Genomic DNA, 12214 nt, shown 5'->3' on the forward strand with positions numbered 1-12214 from the left:
CTTCTGTAAATGGACATTTGACCTTGAGCTGATTCTCTAGCTCTGATCCTCTAAACATCCCTAAAAGGGAAATGTCAACTGTTTTAAAACACCACACTGCTCATGGTAGAATCGCCTCTTGTTGGCAGATTGCGTGTGCCCTGGGAGTTCTCGCCATGAACTTGGCGGGGCTCCACAGCCTCAGGGACTCCGAGCTGCATGACTGTTACAACTGGGCACATCTCCTGCGGGACCCCTGGAAGCCACATAGATGGAGCTGTTACAAGAGCTACTGCCCCCTAAGCCGGGATGACTCCCATACTAAGTCGGGATGACTCCTTAAATGTGGGTCTCATCACCTTGCCCTTGAGGGGGAGGTGCATGGAAGAGTAGCCCCTGAGGACCCACAGAAGAGACACCTGATGCTACCCTGCACCTTCCCAGGTCAATCTCGTGACTTATATTAATCTCGTTTGTCTGAATGCTTAATTAGACCTAAAAGGACCCTTTGCAGGAGCATGGCAGAACCTTCCTTTTTTTTTTTTAAGTTGTATTTATTCTTAGAGAGAGAGAGAGACAGAGCATGAGTGGGGGAAGGGCAGAGTGAGAGAGGGACACAGAATCTGAAGCAGGCTCCATGCTCTGAGCTGTCAGCACAGAGCCCAACGCGGAGCTCAAACCCACAAGCTGTAAGATCATGACCTGAGCCAAAGTCAGACGCCCAACCGACTGAGCCACCCAGGTACCCCCAGAACCTTCCTTTTTAAGGAATGTACTATTATGTACAAATAATCACTCCACTCTTGCCCTTATGATGGGGGCGCCTGGATGGCTCACTCGGTTAAGCATCTGACTCTTGATTTTGGCTCAGGTCATGATCTCATGGCTTGTGGGACCAAGCCCGACATCTGGCTCTTCACTGACAGCGGGGAGCCTGCTTAGGATTCTCTCTCTCTGCCCCTCCCTCTCTCTCTCTCTCTTTCTCCTCTCTCTCAATAAATAAATAAAGTTAAAAAAAAACCTGAAAAATAAATAATTAGCACAATGATCTATAGATGCGTGTCAGGGAGTTTGAGTGCTTGCATGTAATTAGTTTTCTAAGATAAACAAAAAGATCCCTCCTGAAATCCTATGCACATAATTAACTTGTTGAGCAAAGCCTGCTCATACTGGCTATAAATGATCCAGCCCAGGCCACACACAGAATCTGAATTTACGACAACCAGGAGCGTGAGGATGAAGGTCAGTCTCATCCAGCCTGGTTCCCTCGCTCACTGGCCAGCTGAGGGTTTTCAGAAGGGCAGCGGTGGAATGTGTCACCCATAAACAGTACAGAGGCCTCAGAGCAGAGACCTGCACAATGGCACCTCCCAGATGTGCCTGGGGGAAAACAGAATTTCTCAAAGGGATCAAGCATGAGAAAGTCATGAATGGAATATTCATATTCATGCAGGGCTGACAAAGGTAAGTCACACAGTTTTGCATAGAGTGTGGTTCGGATTATGAAGAAAGTAAACTAAATATATTATATATGCAATACAAATATATGTGTTTATGCAAGGATTCCTATCAAAGTATTAACAGTTGGAGCCTCTCTCTATGGCAAGGGAAAGGGGGACTTTGGCCTTGTATGGCTTACACTTCGATTGCTTGTATTTTCAAAATAAAGATGTATCTGGGAGTCACTTCTGTCGTTAAAACAAAATTGTCATTGAAAATTACCTTTAAAGGGGTGCCTAGGTGGCTCAGTTGGCTAAGCGTCTGACTTATGGTTCAGGTCATGGTTCGTGAATTTGAGCCCCGCGTCTGACAGCTCAGAGCCTGGAGGCGGCTTCACATCCTGTGTCTCCCTCTCTCTTTCTGCCCTACCCCCACCCTGCTCACACGCTTGCTCTCTCTCTCTCTCTCTCTCTCTCTCTCTCTCTGAAAAAAATAAACATTTCAAAAATTTTTTTCAAAGAAAGAAAATTACCTTTAAAAAAGATCTGCCAAAAAGGGAAGGGGTTCACAACAGAATTCCTATGGAACACGGAGCTTCTCTCCTGCATTTACAATGTGATCAGTTTTCAGGAATCCAATTGACCCTTTCAGATGCTCTGACAAGAGAAAGCAAGCCTTTGTATCGTGGGCAAAGGGAGGAATGTGAAGACATACAACTCATTCTACACATAAGAACTGTTACGTTTTTCCTTCTTCCAACACCAATGCCATGGCACCTCTGGGCTGAAGGTCAGATGACCAGAAGAATCCCTGAGATTGCACGGATTTAATTTTCCAAACGGCTGATAAGGAATCGGTGCCAGCTGACCCATGTAAGTGTGGCCACAAAACCAGAGAGAGAAAAGACTGATAAGAATACGGGGGACCCTTGATAACTCCCAATGTATAAGCCTAACTGTATCTATAGGATTACATCCATAGAGCCATGTCAGTCTTTTTCGATCTTTTTGTCATTATGAACCTTTCAAGGAAACTTTTTGGATTTTTGTTCTAATTGTCATCCCTAACCTCCAATGAAAATTGTAATACCACAGATATACAATATATCTGTTTACATAAGTGACTCTTTGGAGGGCCAGAAACTATTGTAATATCAAGGGTTTTATTTTGTCTGCCTCCACTAAGAAACAATTTTTGCTCCCTTGGGGACGATTGAGCCCTGTTGATAAAACACACTCTGTGTGTGTATGTGTGTATACATTCTATAAACACATATACACACATATAGAAAACAAAGGGCCAGCATGTACTTTCCACTTTCTTCATCACACATCCTGTGTTGTCTCAATTTCCACAATAATCAAGTACTGATTTTAGCAGGGGAGGAAAAAACAGAGTAGTTCTTTGTCCCTGCATGTACATACATGTGTACATGCGTGAGTTCTAGTAATGCCAGGTAAGTAAAACCACACACCTAAATGCAAAAAAAAAAAAAAAAAAAAAAAGGAAAAAGGAAAAAGGAAAAGAAGAAAGCAAACAGGACTTTGAGAATGAATACTAAGTAAGAAAAATGGTTTTGATTAAAGCCAATCACATCAATTCTGATATTTTCCAACATAGCAAGGCTCCCAATAGAGGTGAAAGATGTGTTACGGATAATATTTTCTTTCCCTGGGGCGCGTGGGTGGCTCAGTCGGTTGAGTGTCCGACTTCGGCTCAGGTGATGATCTCACAGTCCATGAGTTCAAGCCCCGCATCGGGCTCTGTGCTGACAGCTCAGAGCCTGGAACCTGCTTCAGATTCTGTGTCTCCCTCTCTCTCTGCCCCTCCCCCATTCATGCTCTCTGTCTCAAAAATAAACAAATATTTAAAAAAATGTTTAAATATATTTTCTTTTCTTGCTATGCTTTTTTCTAAAAATGCCCATGGTATACTACTGGGGGCAGGATTCAAACCCAAACAGACCATCTGATACTCACCACCATGGGTGTGCCAAGGATAAAGTGTCTAAAACCCAGCCTTCCTCCAAACCAAAACCTACCAGGGTGCTGGGGCTTGAAAACTTAACAAGAATCAACAGCCCTGAAAGACTCAGATCTGTTAAGAAAGACCTGTCACTTCTGAAGCTCTTCTTTACCCATTAAGGAGAAATAAAGGTAGACTTAGGATGGCCAAGTTGGTAACAAAAAACCATGCCCAGCAGGGGGTACAGGGTTGAAGGAGAGAAGAAACCAGATATGAGACAGACAATGGAAACCAGAATAAGCCCAGTAATTCAGGATGAAGGGCTGGCTTCTCAGACCTTCTCACCTAATCACTGATGGGGTTTATTCTAGAATCAAAGCTGCCCAGAGTAGAAAGAGCTCCCAGAATATGTATAATATTCATACATACATATATGTGTGTTTCACAAAACACTAATAATTAGGCTCACCATATGCAATACGTCCTGATACCTAAGGCTACCCTATTTCATTACTTTAATGCTGGTCACAGCCCATTAAAATAGTGCCACCATCCACAAATGGGTCATGACCACAGATTAAACAGCACACACATATTCCAAACCCTTTGGTTCACAGATGAGAAAACTAAGACTCAGGTTAAATCCAAAGTCACAAGGCTACTCCCTTGCAGAACCAGGAGGAGCTCAGACCAAAGCAAATTTTGGCTGTTAAGTCTACTTAGGGGAACTCAACTCAACTAATTAGTGTCTCTCTAAAATCTCTTCCTATATCTCACTGATTAGATTTAATCTCTTCCCCTATTCCCTCTCCCTACATAGTCCAAGGTACCATGTCTCTGGCTTGGATTTTTTTTTTTAAACTCCCAAAGGCCAAGTGCCCTAATATCCCTGTAGATTTCATAGCAGGGTCCCGGGCCAAGTGGTCACCCTGCACCTTCACACCATGAATCTCAGAATCTCCTGAGGTGAGCCACCAGCAACAAGTGTTGAGCTTGCTAAACTGGATAAAAGAACCCTGATAAACAAGGCTAAACTTGGCCTGAATCCTGATAGACAATTTCCAAAACAACTGACGGTGGATGAGTCGATTTGGAAGGTCTCGAAAAAGTTGGTGATTCAACTCTATCCAAAGTAAATCCCTCAGGAGTCTGGGGAAACGCTCACATTTAAAGTGTGGTACTGGCGTAAAAATAGACACAAAGGCCAATGGAACAGAATCAAAAGTCCAGAAATAAACCCAAGTATATATGGTCAACTAATATTTGACAGGGGAGCCAAGAACACTCAATGAGGAAGGATAATCTCTTCAATAAATGACCCTGGGGAAATGGAATATTCACACGCAGTAGAATGAAACTGGATGCCTACTTTACACCGCTCACAAAAAATTAACTTGAAATCGATTAAAGATTTAAATGGAAGACCTGAAACTATAAATCCTAGAAGAAAACATAGGGAAAGAGCCCTTGGTTGACTTCTTTAGATATGATACCAAAAGTACAAACAACAAAAGCAAAAATCAACAAATGGAATTATATCAAACTAAAAAGCTTCTGCACAGCAAAAGAAACAATTAAAAAATGAAAAAGTAACCTAAAAAATGGGAGAAAATATTTGCAAATCTGGTAAGGCATTAACATCCAAATTATGTAAGAAACTCTTTTTTTTTTTAATTTTTTTTTGTTTATTTATTTTTGAGACAGAGAGAGACAGAGCATGAATGGGGGAGGGGCAGAGAGAGAGGGAGACACAGAATCCGAACCAGGTTCCAGGCTCTGAGCACAGGCTCTGAGCCTCAGCACAGAGCCCGACGCGGGGCTCGAACCCACAGACCGTGAGATCATGACCTGAGCCGAAGTCGGACGCTCAATCGACTGAGCCACCCAGGCGCCCCTGTAAGAAACTCTTAAAACTCATCCTGGACTCTTATTTGTTGGGAGTTTTTTGATAACTGATTCGATTTCTTTGCTGGTTATGGGTGTGTTCAAATTTTCTATTTCTTCCTGTTTGAGTTTTCGAAGTGTGTGGGTGCTTAGGAATTTGTCCATTTCTTCCAGGTTGTCCAGTTTGTTGGCATATAATTTTTCATAGTATTCCCTGATAATTGCTTGTATTTCTGAGGGATCGGTTGTAATAATTCCATTTTCATTCATAATTTTATCTATTTGGGTCCTCTCCCTTTTCTTTTTGAGAAGCCTGGCTAAAGGTTTATCAATTTTGTTAATTTTTTTCAAAAAAACAACTCTTGGTATAACTGATCTGCTCTACTGTTTTTTTAGACTCTATATTGTTTATTTCTGCTCTGATCTTTATTATTTCTCTTCTTCTGCTGGGTTTGGAATGTCTTTGCTATAGATGCTGGAGAGGATGTGGACAAACGGGAACCCTCTTGCACTGTTGGTGGGAATGCAAACTGGTGCAGCCACTCTGGAAAACAGTGTGGAGGTTCCTCAAAAAATTAAAAATAGATCTACCCTATGACCCAGCAATAGCACTGCTAGGAATTTACCCAAGGGACACAGGAGTGCTGATGCACAGGGGCATTTATACCCCAATGTTTATAGCAGCACTTTCAACAATAGCCAAATTATGGAAAGAGCCCAAATGTCCATCAACTGATGAATGGATAAAGAAGTTGTGCTTTATATATACAATGGAATACTACTCGGCAATGAGAAAGAATGAAATATGGCCTATTGTAGCAACGTGGATGGGACTTGAGAGTGTTATGCTAAGTGAGATAAGTTATACAGAGAAAGACAGATACCATATGTTTTCACTTTTTATTTTTTTAATTTACATCCAAATTAGTTAGCATATAGTGCAACAATGATTTCAGGAGTAGATTCCTTAGTGCCCTTTACCCATTTAGCCCATCCCCCCTCCCACAACCCCTCCAGCAACACTCAGTTTGTTCTCCATATTTATGAGTCTCTTCTGTTTTGTCCCCCTTCCTGTTTTTATATTATTTTTGTTTCCCTTCCCTTATGTTCATCTGTTTTGTCTCTTAAAGTCCTCAAAGGAGTGAAGTCATATGATTTTTGTCTTTCTCTAATTTCACTTAGCATAATACCCTCCAGTTCCATCCACATAGTTGCAAATGGAAAGATTTCATTCTTTTTGATTGCCAAGTAATACTCCATTGTGTATATATACCACATCTTCTTTATCCATTCATCCACCGATGGACATTTGGGCTCTTTCCATTCTTTGGCTATTGTTGATAGTGCTGCTATAAACATGTGGGTGCATGTGTCCCTTTAAAACAGCACACCTGTATCCTGTGGGATAAATGCCTAGTAGTGCAGTTGCTGGGTTGTAGGGTAGTTCTATTTTTAGTTTTTTGAGGAACCTCCATACTGTTTTCCAGACTGGCTGTACCAGCTTGCATTCCCACCAACAATGCAGAAGAGATCCTCTTTCTCCACATCCTTGCCAACATCTGTTGTTGTCTGAGTTGTTAGTGTTAGCCATTCTGACAGGTGTAAGGTGGTATCTCATTGTGGTTTTGGTTTGTATTTCCCTGATGATGAGGGATGTTGAGCACTTTTTCATGTGTCGGTTGGCCATCTGGATGTCTTCTTTGGAGAAGTGTCTATTTATGTCTTTTACCCATTTCTTCACTGGATTATTTGTTTTTTGGTTGTTGAGTTTGCTAAGTTCTTTATAGATTTTGGATACTAACCCTTTATCTAATATATCATTTGCAAATATCTCCTCCCATTCTGTCAGTTGCCTTTTAGTTTTGCTGATTGTTTCCTTCACTGTGCAGAAGCTTTTTATTTTGATGAGGTCCCAGTAGTTCATTTTTGCTTTTGTTTCCCTTGCCTCTGGAGACGTGTTGAGTAAGAACTTGCTGCAGCCAAGATCAAAGAGGTTTTTGCCTGCTTTGTCCTCTAGGATTTTGATGGCTTCATGTCTTACATTTAGGTCTTTCATCCATTTTGAATTTATTTTTGTGTATGGTGCAAGAAAGTGGTCCAGGTTCATTCTTCTGCATGTCGCTGTCCAGTTTTCCCAGCACTACCTGCTGAAGAGACTGTCTTGATTCCATTGGATATTCTTTCCTGCTTTGTCAAAGATTAGTTGGCCATATGTTTGTGGGTCCATTTCTGGATTCTCTGTTCTGTTCCATTGATCTGAGTGTCTGTTCTTGTGCCAGTACCATACTGTCTTGATGATTACAGCTTTGAAGTATAACTTGAAGTCTGGGATTGTGATGCCTCCTGCTTTGGTTTTCACTATTCAGGGTCTTTTCTGGTTCCATACAATTTTTAGGATTATTTGTTCTAGATCTGTGAAGAATGCTGGTGTTATCTTGATAGGGATTGCATTGAATATGTAGACTGCTTTGGGTAGTATCGACATGTTAACAATATTTGTTCTTCCTATCCAGGGGCATGGAATCTTTTTCCATTTTTTTGTGTCTTATTCAATTTCTTTCATAAGCTTTCTATAGTCTTCAGTGTATAGATTTTTCACCTCTTTGGTTAGATTTATTCCTAGGTATTTTATGGTTTTTGGTGCAACTGTAAATGGGATCGATTCCTTGATTTCTCTGTCTCTTCATTGTTGGTGTATAGGAATGCAACCAATTTCTGTGTATTGATTTTATATCCTGCAACTTTGCTGAATTCATGAATCAATTCTAGAAGTTTTTTGGTGGAATCTTTTGGGTTTTCCATATAGAGTATCATGTCATCTGCAAAGAGTGAAAGTTTGACCTCCTCCTGGCCAATCTGGATGCCTTTTATTTCTTTGTGTTGTCTAATTGCAGAGGCTAAGACTTCCAATACTATGTTGAATAACAGTGGTGAGAGTGGACATCCCTGTCTTGTTCCTGACCATAGGGGGAAAGCTCTCAGTTTTTCCCCATTGAGGATGATATTAGCGTTTGGTCATTCATATACGGCTTTTATGATCTCGAGGTATGCTCCTTCTATCCCTACTTTCTTAAGGGTTTTTATCAAGAAAGGATGCTGTATTTTGTCAAATGCTTTCTCTGCATCTATTGAGAGTATCATATGGTTCTTGTCCTTTCTTTTATTGATGTGATATATCACGTTGTTTTGTAGATATTGAACCAGCCCTGCATCCCAGGTATCAATCCCACTTGGTCCTGGTGAATAATTTTTTTAATGTATTGTTGGATCCAGTTGGCTAATACCCTGTTGAGGATTTTTGCATCCATGTTCATCAGGGAAACTGGTCTATAGTTCTCCTTTCTAGTGGGGTCTCTGTCTGGTTTTGGAATCAAGGTAATGCTGGCTTCACAGAAAGAGTTTGGAAGTTTTCCTTCCATTTCTATTTTTTGGAACACCTTAAAGAGAATAGGTGTTAACTCTTCCTTAAATGTTTGGTAGAATTCCCCTGGAAAGCCATGTGGCCCTGGACTATTGTTTTTTGGCAGATTTTTGATTACTAATTCGATTTCCTTACTGGTTATGGGTCTGTTCAATTTTTTTATTTGTTCCTGTCCCAGTTTTGGTAGTGTATATGTTTCTAGGAATTTGTCCATTTCTTCCAGATTGCCCATTTCATTGGCATATAATTGCTCATGATATTCTCTTATTATTGTTTTTATTTCTGCTGTGTTGGTTGTGATCTTTCTTCTTTCATTCTTGATTTTATTTGTTTGGGTCCTTTCCTTTATCTTTTTGATCAAACTGGCTAGTGGTTTTTCATCATATGTTTTCAGTCTTACGTGGATCCTGAGAAACTTAACAGAAGACCACGGGGGAAGGGAAGGGGGAAAAAAGTTACAGAGAGGGACGGAGGCAAACCATAAGAGACTCTTAAAAACTGAGAATAAACTTAGGGTTGATGGGGGGTAGGAGGGAGGGGAAAGTGGGTGATGGGAATTGAGGAGGGCATCTGTTGGGATGAGCACTGGGTATGGGTGTTGAATGGAAACCAATTTCACAATAAGTTTCATATTTAAAAAATAAATAAAAATAAATAAAAGAAGAAACTCTTACAACTCAATAGCAAAAAATCATCATCATCATCATCATCATCATCATCATCATCACCTGATTTTTAAATGGGCAGAGAACCTGAATAGACATTTTTTTTTTCCAAAGAAGATATACAAATGGCCACCAGGTTAATGAAAAGTGCTCAACAATGTCAGTAATCATCAGCGAAATGCAGATCAAAACTGCAATGAGACATCCCCTCACACCCATTAGAATGGCTATTATCAAAAAAGACAAGAGATGGTAAGTTCTGGTAGGGATATGGAGAAAAGGGAACCCTCGTGCACTGCTGGTTGGAATGTAAGTTGTTGCAGCCACTATGGAAAACAGTATGGAGATTCCTCAAAATAATTAAAATGGAATTACCAGTATGATCCAGTAATTCTACTTCTAGGTGTGTATCCAAAGGAAATGAAATTCCCATCTTGAAAAGATACCTGCACCCCCATTCCTTTTGACGGCTGAATAATATTCCACCGGGTAGAGAGGCCACATTTTGTTTCTCCACTCATCCACCCATGGACACCTAGGCTGCTGCCACCTTGGGGCTGTTGTGAATAGTGCTGCCTCCTGCCTAACTCGAGTCGCCTCCTGCATCACATGCCTCGGTCCCGTAGCCACAGACGCCTTCTGTCACCTTCTGTCAATTCCTCAAATGTATCGTGCCCCCTCCTGCCTCTCGGTTAGAATACCCTCCACCTCTACCCCTTCACCATCTTAGCTGCACCTTAGCCTTCAGTCTAAATTATCACTTCTGGGAACTTGCCCTGACCAGACCCTCCCTAGTCCTCCCCCCCTCCACCTCCCTGCCAGTTCAAACTCGATCAGCTCTATCTGGTCATGAGCTCTGATGGTGTCCTGCCCTGCATCTTTATAGCCCGTAACACTGTGCATAAGCACTGGATACAATTTTATAATACTTCTGTGTGGTATTTTGATTAATGTCAGACTTCAAGAGGCCAAGGCTATGTCTTTTTTTGCTTCCCATTACACCCCCACCGACTAGCCCAGAGCCTAGAACAAACCACAGTTCATTAATTCTAAGAGACATGTATTTTCACATTTATAGCAGGATGCAACTGATAACCAATGTCTTACATCCACCTGCATACGGCGATGAGCACTCACAAAACACTGGCTCAATCGGTGAAGACGCTCAGAGGCAGGTGCCCTCTGAACCCCCAAAGGGGTGGCTGAGGGCAACAGAAGTGGTCAGGTGGGAGTCCAAGAGAGTCCTGGGACCATGTCAAAAAAGCAACACTTCACAGGCATGTGGGTTCTCTATTGCTTAAGACAGGAGGAAGGGAGAGGGTCTGAGATTGGGACAGGCCCCCTGAGTCCTTCTGCATACCTGCCCAGGCTGGAGGGCCAGCCCTGGATAAATGCCCGAGTCAAAGGCAAACGGGCACAGTTAGGGAGTGGGGGTCAGGAAATCCCTGAGAGCCCTTGCAATGTCACAAGAAGCCAAAGTGAAGGTCAGATTCAGGGCCTCTGCACTTTGCTTCCTACAGAAGTCCGGGCCAGCCCTGCTTGCCTTTGGCTCCTCCCAGGACACTCTAGGGTGTCTGTGGCTGGTCTCAGCCCTCACATGGGCCTCCACATACTAGGAATGCGAGGAAACTCTCCCCACTGCCCCCCCGCATCCTAGCTGCAGGGATCCCGGAGCAGGGATGCGGGGCTCTTACATACACCAGGTGCCAGATTCGGACTCCTTATGGTATCTCCCAGCAAGGTCACAAACTATCATTTTATCTTCTATGCCCTCATGGCGATTTTGTCCAGTGTAAATTTTTAAAACATGCTACCCACTTTCGTAAGCCTGCTTAGCATGTTTTCCCATTTTTAACACACTGAGAACCGGGGCGCCTGGGTGGCTCAGTCAGTTGAGCGTCTGACTTAGGCTCAGGTCATGATCTCACGGTTTGTGGGTTCGAGTCCCGCGTCAGGCTCTGTGCTGACAGCTCGGAGCCTGGAGCCTGCTTCCAATTCTGTGTCTCCCTCTCTCTCTGCACCTAACCTACTCGCATTCTCTTTCTCAAAAATAAATAAACATTAAACAATTAAAAAAAAAAAAGACACTGAGAACCTCCAAAGACTGCAAGGCACCTGGCCACAGTCAGCCTCTGAGGGGCCCTGCAGAGAGCTTCCCGTCCCCTCCTAGCAGCCAGCATGTAGCTACAGACACCATGTCACCCTGCCAGCAGCAAGATCCTCCCCAAACCGGAGCCGGGTGCACACGGTATCCACTTTCATGATTTTCTCCCCTGGTTGCCTGTAGGCTGACCCTAAGCTTCTGTACCAAGACCTCTGCTCCGATAGTCTGGTTCTACTCTCTGACCCACCCCGACCTGGACGTGCCTTTTCATTATAAGCACCGAGAGCGTCCCGTACACATGCTGCCCGGCACAGCAGCCACTTGCCCTAAGGGGCCATTGCACACTTAGAATGCAGGGAGTCTGGACTGAGAGGAGCTGTGGGTGCAAAACACACACTGGATGCCGAAGACTTTGCATGGAAAAGAGAATGCAAAACATTTCCGTGTTATCATCTTACAGTGATTCTATGTTGACATGGTAATATTTTGATATATTGAGTTAAATGACACCTATTATAAAAACATCACTTGCTTTGGGGCGCCTGGGTGGCTCCGTCGGTTGAGCGTCCGACTTCGGCTCAGGTCGTGATCTCGTGGTCTGTGAGGTCAAGCCCCGCGTCGGGCTCTGTGCTGACAGCTCAGAGCCTGGAGCCTGTTTCAGATTCTGTGTCTCCCTCTCTCTCTGACCCTCCCCCATTCATGCTGTCTCTTCCTGTCTCAAAAATAAATACTTAAAAAAAAAATTTTTTTTTAAAA

The 12214-nt window shown here is 42.8% G+C and overlaps 1 protein-coding gene across 1 annotated transcript in view; it reads right to left on the reverse strand.

The window, feature by feature from the left end:
- KSR2 (kinase suppressor of ras 2) overlaps positions 1-12214 on the reverse strand; it is a 423945-nt gene that overhangs the window by 239488 nt on the left and 172243 nt on the right.

Source organism: Prionailurus bengalensis, chromosome D3, assembly GCF_016509475.1.
Source record: "Prionailurus bengalensis isolate Pbe53 chromosome D3, Fcat_Pben_1.1_paternal_pri, whole genome shotgun sequence".
Taxonomy (NCBI): Eukaryota; Metazoa; Chordata; class Mammalia; order Carnivora; family Felidae; genus Prionailurus; species Prionailurus bengalensis.